The following is a 15,491-nucleotide window of genomic DNA, read 5'->3' as shown; positions in this document are numbered from 1 at the left end:
GCATAAGCTTCAGACCTGTATTGTGTTCCGGAGAGGGTTTTAGCGAGGCTGTGGTGACCATACAGACAAACTCCTCCAGGCTTGCAGCTCATCTGCTTAATATCATGACACACAGAGCTGGACAGAACTACTGACTCCCCAGTGACTTGACTGATCTAAGAAAGTAGATAGTAAAGCAGGTCTGTTCACTGACCATGCAACTGGGCCGACAATCAATTGTAATCACAACTCTCACTCATAGAAACTGGCTTTATGCAGACCAAAGATCTAGGAGAGATTCAGAGAGTTTCTACTGGCCAAAATATACTCAGGATTACTGAGTATTCTTAGGGATCACCATCCCATATCTGCAGCCACTTAGATATGCTGTGAAGGGGAGATTAGCTTCTTTCCAAATGGGAAGCATCACCTACCTAAGAACATTCCACTTGGGATGTTACCTAGCTTGCCGCCTTCCTATTTTAGAGGACCACTCGGAAGCTCTTCTCAGGGGTTCCCATTCACTTCTCTAACCATTCATGGCCAATCATTCTTTCAGCAGCCAGTGAAGTTTTGTTCAGCACCTAAGTTTATAATGGAGTCATTAGCCCCACTTTTGAAGATAGATAGGCAATACCTCTTCTTTATAAAGGTCTGCAGTCTCCATTGTGCTTTTACTCACTGATTTGAAGTCTTCTCTCTTACTTTTCCATAAGCAACCAGTAGGCAGCAACTGAGGAATTTGGCTTGTGTTATCTGTAGTACCCAGAGGAATGCTGCACATAATAGATGACAAATGAGAGCATAAATTTCAGTACATGGAAAATCTGATAATTGTGAAAATTGCCAAATGATTTTGGAAATCAGAAGACCTGATTCTGCTGTTTTAAGCACACAAAGAATGTATTTGTTTTATTACTGCTATTTAGTTAAAATACCTTATTGCAATTAATTGTGCTTTCTTACCATAACTTCAGACTGTATATGTAATAAGAAAATGGCTCAGACATAAAATTTTGTTTTAAATTTATTGACAATTGATGTCATGCTCCTTTAGATTTTGTTATTTACAACATTTTAGATAGAAGTTTCAATATGTTCATCATATTAATACAGGACTAGCCCTGATCATGTATTATCAGTAATAATTTCCTTAAATATCTACCAAATGCATTCTTTAAAAAATACCTTAATTCATGCCAACTATTAAAATAAAACTTTTCTATTTTCATTGTTACTTTTTCATGGTACCAGAAGGGCCCCAACCCTCAATGCTAATCACAGGTATATTAATGCCCCACAGTGCTAATTCCTCTCTAAATAAATCCCTCTGTGCCTATGTGCACATGACTCACATTCCTTCCTTCCTCGGAAAGGTATGTATTCTGTTTCTTCACATCTACATCTTGGAATCTTATTAGCAGAAGTAAAAATAAATAATTTAGCTTAAATAGCTCAGTTTAGCAAATCTGTCTTATCTGGCAAATTCACACTTATGATCCATCACTCTGAAAATGCCTTGTAGATAATTAAAAGGCTTTGGCAATTTTGGAAATTTTAATTTATTTAAAATTCAGTTTTAAAAAATCTTTAAATGTTCTTATTTTATATAAATACCAGAAATGCATAGCCTAGTGAAGAAGAAGGTGAAGGGAAAAGTAATTAAAACAAAACATAGTAAATGTTGAATGAGATGAGACTGTAGTTCCCAAGGCAAGCCTTTATAAAGCAAGTGAAAGGAAAAGATGTACCATATTTCCCCATGTACAAGACACAACCTTTCTCAAAAAATTTGGGGAGTAAAAACTGGGTGCATCTTATACAGTGGCTGCAGCATTTCAAATGCCATAGATGGAACCGAGGACGAGGCAATATATGAAGACAGTGATTCATCATCAGACACAGATGAGGACAAGCTAATGAATGGGAGTTTTGACAGTGAAGAGGAGTTGTATAAATTTTATGATAAACAAAAGTTTAATTCAATAACTTTATTTAATACATTTTTTTTCAAATTTCGGGCCCCCAAAATTAAGGTGCATCTTATACATGGGAGCGTCTTATACACGGAGAAATACGGTAGTTACCTGGGGTTTTACACTGAATTCAGTCTAACTACTTTCTATCTTCTAATTTATAATTATTTTCCTATCTATTGTCTTTACCTATTGTAATTCAGGAAAATTTAAATGTGAGATACATCCCAAACCATTTTAAAATTCAGATCAAGATAATAAAATATAATCATGTTTTAGCCCTTAGTTCCTGGGATATTTCATTGTTGCATTATTTACAGCACGATGTGAGTTAGCACAGAATAAATAAGATTTTTTAATCACAAGGGCCTCAGTTCACCAGTGACCATTTTTAATGACAGGAATATGCATATGAAGAGAAAGATGGTGATGAATTGATGACAATAACCTAGATTTCAAAAAATCTACAATTGTATTCTATCTTTGCAAATGACACAGATCATAACTTTATGCAATAATACTTTTCTTAATCAGCCCTTTCTTTCTAGTTCACTGGAAGTCCCACCTCTACCACTATTCACTCCATAATAATAAGCAAATCTTTTTAAAAATATATTTTTTATTAATTTTAATGGGGTGACATCAATAAATCAGGGTACATATATTCAAAGAAAACATGTCCAGGTTATCTTGTCATTCAATTATGTTGCATACCCATCACCCAAAGTCAGATTGTCCTCTGTCACCTTCTATCTAGTTTTCTTTGTGCCCCTCCCCTTCCTATCTTCCTCCTCCCCCACCCCATAACCACCACACTCTTGTCCATGTCTCTTAGTCTCGTTTTTATGTCCCACCAATGTATGGAATCATGCAGTTCTTGGTTTTTTCTGGTTTACTTATTTCACTCCATGTAATGTTATCAAGATCCCACCATTTTGTTGTAAATGATCTGATGTCATCATTTCTTATGGCTGAGTAGTATACCATAGTGTATATGTGCCACATCTTCTTTATCCAGTCTTCTATATTTTTTTTACAGTGATTAAAGCCTTTAAGCAAACTCTTGGCCAATACAGCAAGAATCCATAAAAGAGTAGTGTCCTTAACATGTTCACCAAGTCCAAGTTGGCACCAACACCATTCCAAATCCCTGCAAATGCAACCCAACCCCAGTTCAGTCCGTTAGGGGCTGTTACAAGGAACAGGAGTCCAGAAAAGTCCACATCCAGGAAAAGTCCGCATGGCACTGGAATTGTTGTCACAATTCTATACTTTGCAGCTCACGTCCAAGTCCCAATGACCGCTGCTTCTAGCTGGTAATGATTCAGGTAGACTGGAAAAGCCATCTGCAGCATGTGTGGAGATGGAGCTTCTGTTCTCCTCTGCCTGGAGCTCTGTGACTGTGGCTTGGTAAAGAGAACCTTGGGATACACTAAGCTGGGTGGCAAAGGTAGATTCATAATAGAAGTTGGCAAAAAGGGGAAAGAGAGCTCTAAATTAGGAGTAGGTCCCAGCCTGAAATATGAGTGGGGCATTGAGGTAGGAGGAATAAAGGAAACACTATATATTAAACAAAGCAGCAGAAAATAGGACTATCAACACCCACAACAGAGATCTTCGAGGGAAGAATAAAAAACCTGACTATTCAGGCAAGACATAGTTAAATGCCCTTATGCAAATGAGATCAGTTTACCTGCTTCTTGGAAGAAATACCCTAGGTTCGTCCACAGTGTCGTAGATGGGGCCGATGGCCCTGGGCACCTTCAGCCTTCAGTGGCAAACCCCAGCATTCTGGGCAAGGTTAGGTCATAGGTGGCTGGAGCAGGGCTGGAAGAGACTGAACCCTCCCTTAGAGGAGCGAGGGGGAAGCCTACCTTCCAGTGTCCCTTTTTCCTCACAGCAAAGGCATGTAAGCCTGGCAGGCTTTAGCTCAATGACCTTCCCATTCACTATTGAAGCAGGATCCAGATGGCATCCTATGAGACCCCTTTGGGGTGTTGGAGCCTTTAAGGGTGTATCCTAAAAGCTGGTAGTTCACCTGATCTCTATTGGGCTTTTTCTGCCTCTTGGTACCTTAAAAGCCATGCTCAGAAGATCTCGCTGAGGGGTTTGAGAATCCCCATCCGCCTATATAAACCTTTTCCGTATATCTGGAGCTATTTGGAAAAAGACAAAACAGTGTTATTAGCTGGATCAAATAAAAGAAGGTAGAAGTTTGCAGGAGAAAAAGATTTGGTGTCTCCTGTTCATCAGCATTCAAAAGAAATTTAAAATTTTTTAAGTAAAAAGCATGATATGGTAGACCCGTAGGAGTTCCAGGATATGACTCCCCCTTTTAAATTTTTTTAAATTGACCTTAAAATATTTGCTGGGTACACTTTAATAATACCTTGACTTTAAAGATTGTAAGAAATACCCATAATTCGAAAGGTTTGACAAAATACAGTAAATGCTTTTGCTACATATGCAGGAGCATTGTCAGTTTAACCAGTTTAGGAAATCCAATAATAGAAAAATGCATACAGACAATGAGCTATAACATGCTTAGCAGCCTCTCCTGTTCTGACAGAGGTTACTATAAATCCAGAATTAGGTATCCACTGTAACGTGGACATAGGACTGTTTGCCAAATGAAGGTATATGAGTAACATCCATTTGCCAAAGTTGTCCTGGTAGGAGTCCTTGAGGGTTAACTCCAAATGAAGGAACAGATTGTAGTATAGGACCCCTTGGGCAGGATTTCCCAATTTGCCATGCTGCTTCCCAAGAAAGTTGAAACTGTTTACACAGGGCTGCAGCGTTCTGGTGATGAACAGTATGAGACTGAATTGCTCGATCTGTCATGGTTGCTTCAAGTAATTTTCTTTTGGGAAGCTTGATCAACAAGGGCATTCCCTTGTGCTAAAACTCCAGGGATCATGGAGTGAGCTCAAGTATGTCCTATAAAACATGGAGCTCTATGTTGACATACAAGTCTTTGAAGGAGGAACTGCTGAAATAGTTCATCAGCAGTTGTCCCTAAGACAGCAGTCTTTATAGTGGAAACAACCATAAGTAAATATTTGCTGTATATAGATTAAAGGAGGAATATGGCAAGTGCTGAAAAGCCATGATAATGGCATATAATTCTAGTCTTTGAGCTGATTTTAAGTTGATTGTTTCAGTATAAAGTTGTCCATTGATTTGCAAAAGCGATTTGCCATTTAGTGGAAGTTTCCCAGAGCCATTGTTGTTGATCCTTTGAAAAAAGGAACAACAGTAATTTTGAGGCTCATAACCTATAAGCTGTAAGGGTCGCCTATGCCCCTTGATAATCAAGGAGGCGACAAGATCAAAATATGGAAGTGTATTCCATGGGCTATTAGATGGCTCAATGTGCCCACACTATAGCTGCTCTTGTACCAATTGAGCAGCTGCCTTAGTTTCTCCTGAGAAAGGGGCCATTAGTCTACCCATACAGGATTATCTGATTTCTAAGTAATTGGAAATTGGGTCTGCACAATGCATTATTGGGGTAGCAGGAGCTACCAAGGCCCCTATGCTAAATTTTGATATCCTAATCCATGCCTTCTGGTATTGGGTGCCACTTCTATGGGGGTGAGAATTCCTCGCTGTTCTTTCCGTAGTACCTTACTGGGCAAAATTCCCTGATCAAGCATCTAACTGACTAAACCATTAGGACTGACAAGCAATGCTCCCGTATTTTTCAAAACATCTCTACCCCACAAATTAACTGGCCATCCAGGGAGCACATGAGGCTTAAAAAATCCAGAATGACCTTCTTAATCTTCCCAATGTAAACAACTAGAACTTTGTTGAGGGGATTTACTCTGCCCTATACCTTGTAATTCTGTGGCTGCTGCATGAGGGGGCCAGGAAGGAGGCCAATGTAGCTTAGCAATAACAGATACATCAGCTCCAGTATCTAAAAGTCCTTTAAATTTATTTCCATGTATTGTTAGTTCCATTTCAGGGTGTTCCTGACCTATTTTTTTAAACCCAATTGGCAAAATCAGAGGAGCCAAATCAGCAATTTTCTTGGGGCCCCTTTTGCAGGATGTGGCCTGAGAAGCAGAATTAGCATCCTTATACTATTCTTCTAACTGCCTGAATTAGCCGTGAGACACATTCCTTTTTTTAAAATTCATTTTAATGGGGTGACATTGGTAAATCAGGGTACATATGTTCAGAGAAAACGTTTCTAGGTTATTTTGACATTTGATTATGCTGCATTCTCATCACCCAAAGTCCAATTGGCTTCCATCACCTTCTAACTGGTTTTCTTTGTGCCCCTCCACTCCCCCAACCCCCTCCTTCTCCTCCCCCCCACCCTGTAACCCCCACACTCTTGTCCATGTCTCTGAGTCTCATATCCCACCTATGTATGGAATCATATAGTTCTTACTTTTTTTCTGATTTATTTATTTCGCTCAGTATAATGTTATCAAGGTCCATCCATGTTGTAAATGATCTGATGTCATCATTTCTTATGGCTGAGTAGTATTCCATAGTATATATGCACCAAAGCTTTTTAATCCACTCGTCCACTGACAGACACTTGGGCTGTTTCCAGATCTTCGCTATTGTGAAAAATGCTGCCATAAACATGGGGGTGCATTTCTTCTTTTCAAACAGTGCTATGGTGTTCTTAAGGTATATTCCTAACAGTGGTATAGCTGGGTCAAAAGGCAGTTCGATTTTTAATTTCTTGAGGAATCTCCATACTGTTTTCCACAGTGGCTGCATCAGTCTGCATTCCCACCAGCAGTGTAGGAGGGTTCCCTTTTCTCCACATCCTCGCCAGCACTTATTCTGTGTTGTTTTGTTGATGAGTGCCATTCTGACTGGTGTGAGGTGATATCTCATTGTGGTTTTAATTTGCATTTCTCTAATGATTAGTGATGTTGAGCATTTTTTCATATGCCTATTGGCTATCTGTATGTCCTCTTTGGAGAAGTGTCTATTCATTTCTTTTGCCCATTTTTGGATTGGATTGTTTGTCTTCCTGGTATTAAGTTTTACAAGTTCTTTATAAGTTTTGGTTATTAACCCCTTATCAGACGCATTGTCAAATATATTCTCCCATTGTGTAGTTTGTCTTTTTATTCTGTTCTTATTGTCTTTAGCTGTGCAGAATCTTTTTAGTTTGATAAAGTCCCATTTGTTTATCCTGTCTTTTATTTCACTTGCCTGTGGAGACAAATCAGCAAATATATTGCTGTGACAGATTTCAAAGAGCTTACTGCTTATGTTTTCTTCTAAGATGCTTATGGTTTTACAGCTTACATTTAAGACTTTTATCCATTTTGTTTATTTTTGTGAATGGTGTAAGTTGGTGGTCTAGTTTCATTTTTTTGCAGATAGCTGTCTAATTTTCCCAACACCATTTGTTGAAGAGGCTGTCTTGACTCCAATGTATGCTCTTACCTCCTTTCTCAAATATCAGTTGTCCATAAAAGTGTGGGTTTATTTCTGGGTTCTCAGTTCTGTTCCATTGATCTATATGCCTGTTCTTATGTCAGTAACAGGCTGTTCTGAGTACAATGGCCTTGTAGTATAACTTGGTATCTGGAAGTGTGATACCTCCCACTTTATTCTTTCTTTTCAAGATTGCTGAGGCTATTCGTGTTCTTTTTGGTTCTCTTTTGGTTCCATATAAATTTGTGAAATATGTGTTCTATATCTTTGAAGTAAGTCATTGGTATTTTAATCAGAATTGCATTGAATTTATAAATTGCTTTGGGTAATATAGACATTTTAATGATGTTAATTCTTCCTAACCATGAGCACGGTATATGCTTCCACTTGTTTGTATCTTCCCTGATTTCTCTTATCAATGTTTTAAATTTAACTAAAGTACCTAGTTAAATTTATTCCTAGGTACTTTATTTTTTTGGTTGCAATAGTGAAGGGGATTGATTTTTTAATTTCTCTTTCTGACAGTTCATTGTTAGTGTATAAAAATGCCTCTGATTTCTGAGTATTAATTTTATATCCTGCCACCTTGCTGAATTCATTTATCAGGTCCAGTAGTTTTTTTGACTGAGACTTTAGGGTTTTCTGTATACAATATCATATCATCTGCAAATAATGATAGTTTTACTTCTTCTTTTCCAATTTGGATGCCTTTTATTTCTTTTTCTTATCTGATTGATGTGGCTAGGACTTCCAGAACTATGTTGAATAAGAGTGGTGAAAGGGGGCACCCCTGCCTTGTTCCTGATCTTAAGGGAATTGCTTTTAATTTTTGCCCATTGAGTATGATGTTGGCTGTGGGTTTGTCATAGATGGCCTTTATCATGTTAAGGTTTGTTCCCGGTATTCCCACTTTGCTGAGAGTTTTGATCATGAATGGGTGCTGGATTTTATCAAATGCTTTTTCTGCATCTATTGAAATTATCATGTGGTTTTCTCCTTCCTTTTGTTTATGTGATAAATCACATTGATTGATTTGTGAATATTTTACAAGCCTTGCCTCCCAAGAATAAATCCCACTTGATCATGGTGTATAATTTTTTTCATATATTGCTGGATCTTGTTTGCTAATATTTTGTTGAGGATTTTAGCATCTAAATTCATCAGGGATATTGGCCTATAATTTTCTTTCTTTGTGTTGTCTTTGCCTGGTTTTGGAATCAGAATTATGCTCGCCTCATAAAAGGAGCTTGGAAGTCTTCCTTCCTCTTGAATTTTTGAAAAAGCTTGAGAAGGATAGGAGTTAGTTCTTCTTTGAATATTTGGTAGAATTCACTTGTGAAGCCATCAGGCCCAGGACTTTTCTTTTTTGGGAGTTTTTTGATAACTGTTTCAATCTCATTTGTTGTAATCGGTCTGTTTAGGTTTTTTGATTCTTCCAGAATAATTTTTGGAAGATTATGTTTCAAGGAATTTGTCCATTTCATCTAGGTTGTCTAGTTTTTTGGCATACAGTTATTCATAGTATTTTCTTACAATATTTTGTATTTCTGTTGTGTCAGTTGTTATTTCTCCACTCTCATTTCTAATTTTATTTATTTGAGTCCTCCCTCTTTTTCTTGGTGAGTCTGGTTAAAGGTTCATCAATCTTGTTTACCTTTTCAAAGAACCAACTCCTGGTTTCATTGATCCTCTGTATTGTTTCTTTAGCCTCTATGTCATTTATTTCTGCTCTGATCTTTATTATTTCCTTCCTTCTACTAGCTCTGGGCTTTACTTGCTATTATTTTTCTAGTTCTTTTTGATGTAGGGTCAACTTGTTTATCTGAGCTTTTTCTAGCTTTTTGAGGTATCCCTGTAGTGCTATGAACTTCCCTCTCAACACTGCTTTTGCTGTGTCCCATAAATTTTGAGTTGATGTATGCTCATAATCGTTCGTTTCTAGGAATTTTTTAATTTATTCTTTGATCTCATTGTTTACCCATTCATTATTTAATAACATGCTATTTAGTTTCCAAGTGTTTGGGTATTTTTCAGTTTTTCTGTCGTGGTTGATTTCTAGTTTCATGCCATTGTGATGAGAGAAAGTGCTCAATATGATTTAAATCTTCTTAAGTTTGTTGAGACCACTTTTGTGCCCTAACATGTGGTCTATTCTAGAGAATGTAGCATGAGCACTTGAAAAGAATGTAAATTCTACTGTTTTAGGGTGAAATGTTCTGAAGATATCTATTAAATCGAGTTGATCTAGTATGTCCTTTAAGTCTGCTGTTTCTTTGTTAATTTTCTTTCTTGAGGATCTTTCTAGTGATGTTAGTGGGGTATTGAAATCCCCTACTATTATAGTATTGCTGTTGATCTCACCCTTTAAATCCATCAAAGTCTGCTTTATATATTTAGGTGCTCCTATATTAGGTGCGTAGATATTTATAAAGGTTCTATCTTCCTGTTGGATTGCTCCCTTTATCATTATGTAGTGACCTTCTTTATCTCTAACTATAGTCTTTATTTTAAAGTCCATTTTTTCTGATATAAGTATTGCTACCCCAGCTTTTTTTTCATTTTCATTTGCATGAAATATTTTTTTTCATCCTTTTATCTTCAGTCTATGTGCATCTTTTGTTTTAAGGTGTTTCTCTTGTAGACAGCATATGTATGGGTCCTGTTTTCTTATCCACGCAGCTACCCTATGTCTTTTGATCGGATCATTTAATCCATTTACATTTAAGGTTATTATTGAATGTAATTGCTTATTGCCATTTTATTCTTTTTTTTTTTTTTTTTTTTTTTTTTTTTTCATTTTTCTGAAGCTGGAAACAGGGAGAGACAGTCAGACAGACTCCCGCATGCGCCCAACCGGGATCCACCCGGCATGCCCACCATGGGGCGACGCTCTGCCCACCAGGGGGCGATGCTCTGCCCATCCTGGGCGTCGCCATGTTGCGACCAGAGCCACTCTAGCACCTGAGGCAGAGGCCACAGAGCCATCCCCAGCGCCCGGGCCATCTTTGCTCCAATGGAGCCTTGGCTGCGGGAGGGGAAGAGAGAGACAGAGAGGAAAGCGCGGTGGAGGGGTGGAGAAGCAAATGGGCACTTCTCCTGTGTGCCCTGGCTGGGAATCGAACCCGGGTCCTCCACATGCTAGGCCGACGCTCTACCGCTGAGCCAACCAGCCAGGGCTGACATTTTATTCTTTAAAACTGTATTCCTCTTAAAAAAAAAAAGAAACTTTATTCCTCTTTTGCTATATTCTTTTTCTCCTTTGATCTGTTTACAACAGGCCCCTTAGCATTTCTTGCAGCCTTGGTTTGCTTGTAGTGAATTCCTTGAGTTTTTTTTTTTTTTCTGGAAAGCTTTTTGTTTCTCCTTCAATTTTAAATGATAGCCTTGCTGGATAAAGTAGTCTTGGTTGTAGGCTCTTGTTCTGCATTACTTTGAATATTTCTTGCCATTCCCTTCTGGCCTCAAGTGTTTCTGTTGAGAAGTCAGAAGTCATCCTTATGGGGGCTCCTTTGTAGGTGATAGTCTTTTTTTCTCTAGCAGCTTTTAATATTTTCTCTTTATCACTTAGCTTTGGTATTTTAATTATGATGTGTCTTGATGCTGATTTCTTTGGGTTTCTCTTTATTGGAGTTCTCTGTGCTTCTTGAACATGTGAGATGTTTTCCTCCCTTAATTGAGTGAATTTTTCAGCTATGATATGCTTGAACAAAGTCTCTATCCCTTTTTCTTTCTCTTCTTCTTCAGGAACCCCTATGATGCGAATGTTATTTCTCTTCATGTTGTCACAGAGCTCTCTTAGAGTTTCCTCAGACTTTTTGAGTCTCTTTTCTTTTTTCTGCTCTGCTTCCATGCCTTTATTTATCTTGTCCTCTAACTCACTGATTCAATTCTCAGCTTCATCCATCCTGCTTTTAATTCCTTCCATTGTGTTCTTCATTTCTGAGATTGATTTTGTCATTTTTGACTAATTCTTTTTTATTATGTCAATGTCCCTTTTTTATATTTGCTATCTCTTTATTTAGGTGTTTGTAATGACCATCTATTGTTGTTCTAATATCTTTGAGCATCCTAAAAATCATTATTTTAAACTCTGCCTCTGTTAATTTGGTTATATCTGATTCATTCAGGTCCTTTACTGGGGATTTCTCTTGATTCATTTGTGTTACATTTCTCTGCCTTCTCATTTTGTCTGTGTAAAGGAAGGTTTTGGCCACTGGAGTCCACTGGGTGTGGCCTCTGTTCCCTAGGTATGGTCTGTCTGCAGTCTCACCACCACCTCTGCTGTTGCTGCCTAGGGCGTTTGGGTATGGGCGTTTCCGGTGCCTGCCCACTGGGGTTGTTGCTGTAGTTTCCACCTCTCCTTCACATGAGTGGCTGTGATCACATGCTCGGGTGTACAAGCCTTGGTGGCCTTGGCCTTTGCTCTGCCCCCGTGGGTGGCATTATGCTTGGCCCTGAGGGCAGTGATGAGCACCTTTGCTCAGCTGTGGGTCTCCGCCTGTTTCCAGTCTTTCGCCCTGTCTTTGCTGGAGGAGCCCGCTCATAGGATGGCTGCAAGCCTTGGCTCCACAGGCCAGGCGGGACTGCATGCCCACGTTCAGTAGTGGGACTCTGCTTGTTCTGGGTTTTTCACTCCACCCCCACGGGAGGAGCTGGCTCCCAAGTCAGGCCACAAGCCTTGGTTCAGTGGGTGGAGCAAGGCTGTGCTCTTGCGCCCTTGCTCAAGGGCTGGTCTCCACCCCTTCCAGGGTTCCTGCCCTTCTCCCACAGGCTGGATTACAGGCTGTCCGCAGCTGGGCTTGACTGCTTTTGCACGCCCCTTCTTCCCCAGCCGGGCAAAACTGAGCCCACACCCAGGCCCAGTGGTGGCCAGCCAGCTTCTGCCCTTGCTGACAGAACTGCACTTCCGCAGCCCGCCGCGGCCCTCCTTCCGTCACGCCCTCAGCCGTGTGGGTGAGGGCACTGCAGCTCAGACCCTAACACTCACTACTGTAGTCCCAAAAGCTCCCTCCTTCTAAGTGACTCTGCTCTGTGTGCCATGGGAGAGCTTGTTTGGCTGGTGTCCTGCTTCCCTTTGCTGGTATTGCTGTTTCCAGGGGAAATATTCACTTCAGATTTGGGGAGTGACTCGTCTCAGGAGTTAGGGTGGCTGTCTACCAAAATGTTTCTCCCTGTGCCTGCTAGATTACACTCTCTTCCTGCTACTCCGGTACTCTCCTCTCTCCCCGTCCCCCAGAGTCCCGGGTGAGTGGTTGTGAGAGAGGTTTTCTGCACAGTCCCTTTAAGAAGAATCCTGTGTCTGAGAAATCAGTCTGTTTCTCACAAACAGTATCCTGACTTGTTTCCAGCTAAATACTGTCCATACGCCTCTTCTAGGCTCTGGGGCTGCAGGCTGGGGCTTTGTTCCTGGGACTCAGGACCTGCCCCTCTCTGCTAAACTCACTTCCCACCACGTGAGTCTCTTCCGGCTGCCGTTCACTCCAGGGAGCTGGGCAGCCCTCTCCGTGTTACTGCTTTTCCTACCAGTCTTGGTGTGGCTTCTTCAGTGTTCTTTGGTTGAAGAGTCCTCTTAGTTTAGTCCAAAGTTGGTTTTTCCAGATGATAGTTCTTAAAATTATTTTGTAATCCACTTTGGTTCTGGGAGTTGGATGTAGGTACATCCGCCTACTCCAGTGCCATCTTATCTTCCCCTGTAAGCAAGTCTTTAAAATACTAAAAGGTTCATAATCTGCCTACCCACATAATTATGGGAATCAAATCACATAGTAGATCTAAAAATATTTGAAAAATATTTAAAGATCTATACAATGTATGTTATTATTTATGTAATACTCATGTGCAAGAGCCTCTAATAGCATAATCAGGGAAGTTGGTTTTGAAATTAAAAGTAATACAAAAGCAGAGTCCAAGAAAAAGAAAACAGACATTGAAAATTCATCCATTGCTAGGCCATTTCAAGCAATGATATACAGATTCTTTAAAAGGAAAATATTTATTCCCATTTCCAGTATGAGAAATTAAATGTTCTACATTAGCCTAGTTAAATCAGTCCTAAATAGTACAGCAAAGCCAAATTCTAGATTATCGATTTCTTCCTGGACCATTCTAAAGATGTCAGGGCATCCAGGTCACTGTACGGTCCCAGGAGTATATGCCATATTCTTCTAAAGGTCCTAAGCATTTACATTTCATCTTCCTTAAAAATAACTTTTATCAAGTTTAAAACATCATGTTTTCATCAAAACTAAAATATTATTGATGATACACCATCATTTTAAATACACTACAAAAGAAATTTCTATTAAACTGCAACATGCTACAACACATCCAATTTTAGAGATTTTAAAATGCAAAAGGAAAGTCTTTCTTAGAATCAATAAATATAGCAATTGCTTTCTTATTATAAAAAGTAATCCCTAAAGATTTGCGAGTGACAGTCTTGTTCCTGCCCCTGACATACTCCCATCCAGATCACTGGGACACCAAGATCGCTAAGCAGACCCTCACTGACCATGCTGTCTCAGATGGTACTTTCTACTGCTGCAGCAGTCCCTTCTCTGAAGAACAGAGCCCTCCTTGGTCCAGGGGTATTGCAGGCAATGAGGCCCCTGTACTACTTTATTCTAAATACTGAGGACAAGTTCATCATGGGCTGATCCCTGGGCAATACTTTCGGTTCCTTTATCCTAAAACTGGACCTTTTGTGCTCGGAACTGGGCTTATCTTATATTTTCTATCCAATGAAATATATGTAATTACTCCAGAGATTATCTCTACCATATCAACAATAGGGATGATTGTCTATGTAATTGAAGTTATGGTACTGATAAATTCAATGAGCTAAAAATTGCCCACTAGAAGAGGTGAAACAAGCTCCCATCAAAAACATCCAGGATGCAACTGATCTGAAGAAGTCTCAGCAAATACCATTACCTTTTTGGTGTCCAGAGGAATAGCATTGCTATGGCCTGGAAGTTACTTAACAGGAACGGTGGTACAGGAGGTAAAGAATTGCCTGCACTACCATATCTCTGTGCAGGATATAATGCATCGAAAGAAGCAAGAACACATGATAACATGGATAGAGATGCACGTGTTGCAAAATATCACTGCGCGTCAGGAAAAGGAGACAGATGCCACGTGCACTGCAGATCTAAAGCTGCAAAGAAAACCCAAGCATATCCATATGCATCTATCCCAGATGAGTCAGCCAGAAACAGTTGACTAAAGGAAACTAGGCTGTGTGACAAACTCTGTGTATCACTGTCTACTGGAGTTACAGTTTACCCCCACCTAAAAATGAAAAGCTTGAGTTTCATCTAGTGGAAGAATTAAAACAATCTATTGGTCAGTGAGATGCTTCTTGTCCTTGCTCTACATTTTGAGTTAGTCCATAATCACTTTTGAATAAGCAACTTGCTTTTAATGAAATTTGGTACCTGACTAAAGACTACCAGGTTATAGTTTAAGTTTTTAACTAATTCTACAATCTTGCAATAAAATGACAGTTGTGAAATAAGAAAAAAAAAGTAAGCCCTTGTTGGATAGCTTCATTGGTTGGAGCACTGTCCTGATATGCAGAGGTGGCCGGTATGATCCTACTTAGGGCACATACAGAAACAGATGAATGTTTCTGTATCCCTCAAAAAAATGCTGGAAAACTGAAAAAAAAAAACTGTGTACTAGCAGAAACATAAGTTGCAAATAAGTGTCTGTGTAACTGAAAATCCAGCAGAAAGACAGAGTTCAGGGTTGGTTTAACTGAAAGATTGAAGGCTATCTCGAGCGCAGTTTCTTTACGTCTCTCTGTTCCGCCTTCCGTGGTGTCAGCCTCCTGAGACAAGCTACTTCAGTGCTTTCAGTTCCATTGGTACCCTACTCTACACTGGAGATAGGGCTTCTATCCTAGCACTCCAGGCAAGAATTCTAAAATTCATCTGCACTGCTAAGATCATCTAGGTCATCTCATCTTACCTCACCTGCACTGTTACTGTTACTGGGGAAAAGAAAATAAACCTGAAAAGTACATGGACTGAGCAGGGAAGGGAGAAATACCTAAATGGAAAATCTGCCTGTTACTAAAAATGAAAGGAAGGAGAGGGAATTGCTTAAAAGCTG

The 15,491-nt window shown here is 39.5% G+C and overlaps 1 pseudogene; it reads left to right on the top strand.

The window, feature by feature from the left end:
• Positions 1–13,549: 13,549 nt before the first annotated feature.
• On the top strand, positions 13,550–15,035 carry LOC136383227 (ATP synthase F(0) complex subunit B1, mitochondrial pseudogene; annotated as a pseudogene).
• Positions 15,036–15,491: the final 456 nt, after the last annotated feature.

The sequence above is a fragment of the Saccopteryx leptura genome, chromosome 11 (genome assembly GCF_036850995.1).
Source record: "Saccopteryx leptura isolate mSacLep1 chromosome 11, mSacLep1_pri_phased_curated, whole genome shotgun sequence".
In the NCBI taxonomy this organism is placed as follows: Eukaryota; Metazoa; Chordata; class Mammalia; order Chiroptera; family Emballonuridae; genus Saccopteryx; species Saccopteryx leptura.
Note: the sequence above shows the minus strand (reverse complement) of the source record. Positions and strands in the feature narration are given on the sequence as shown.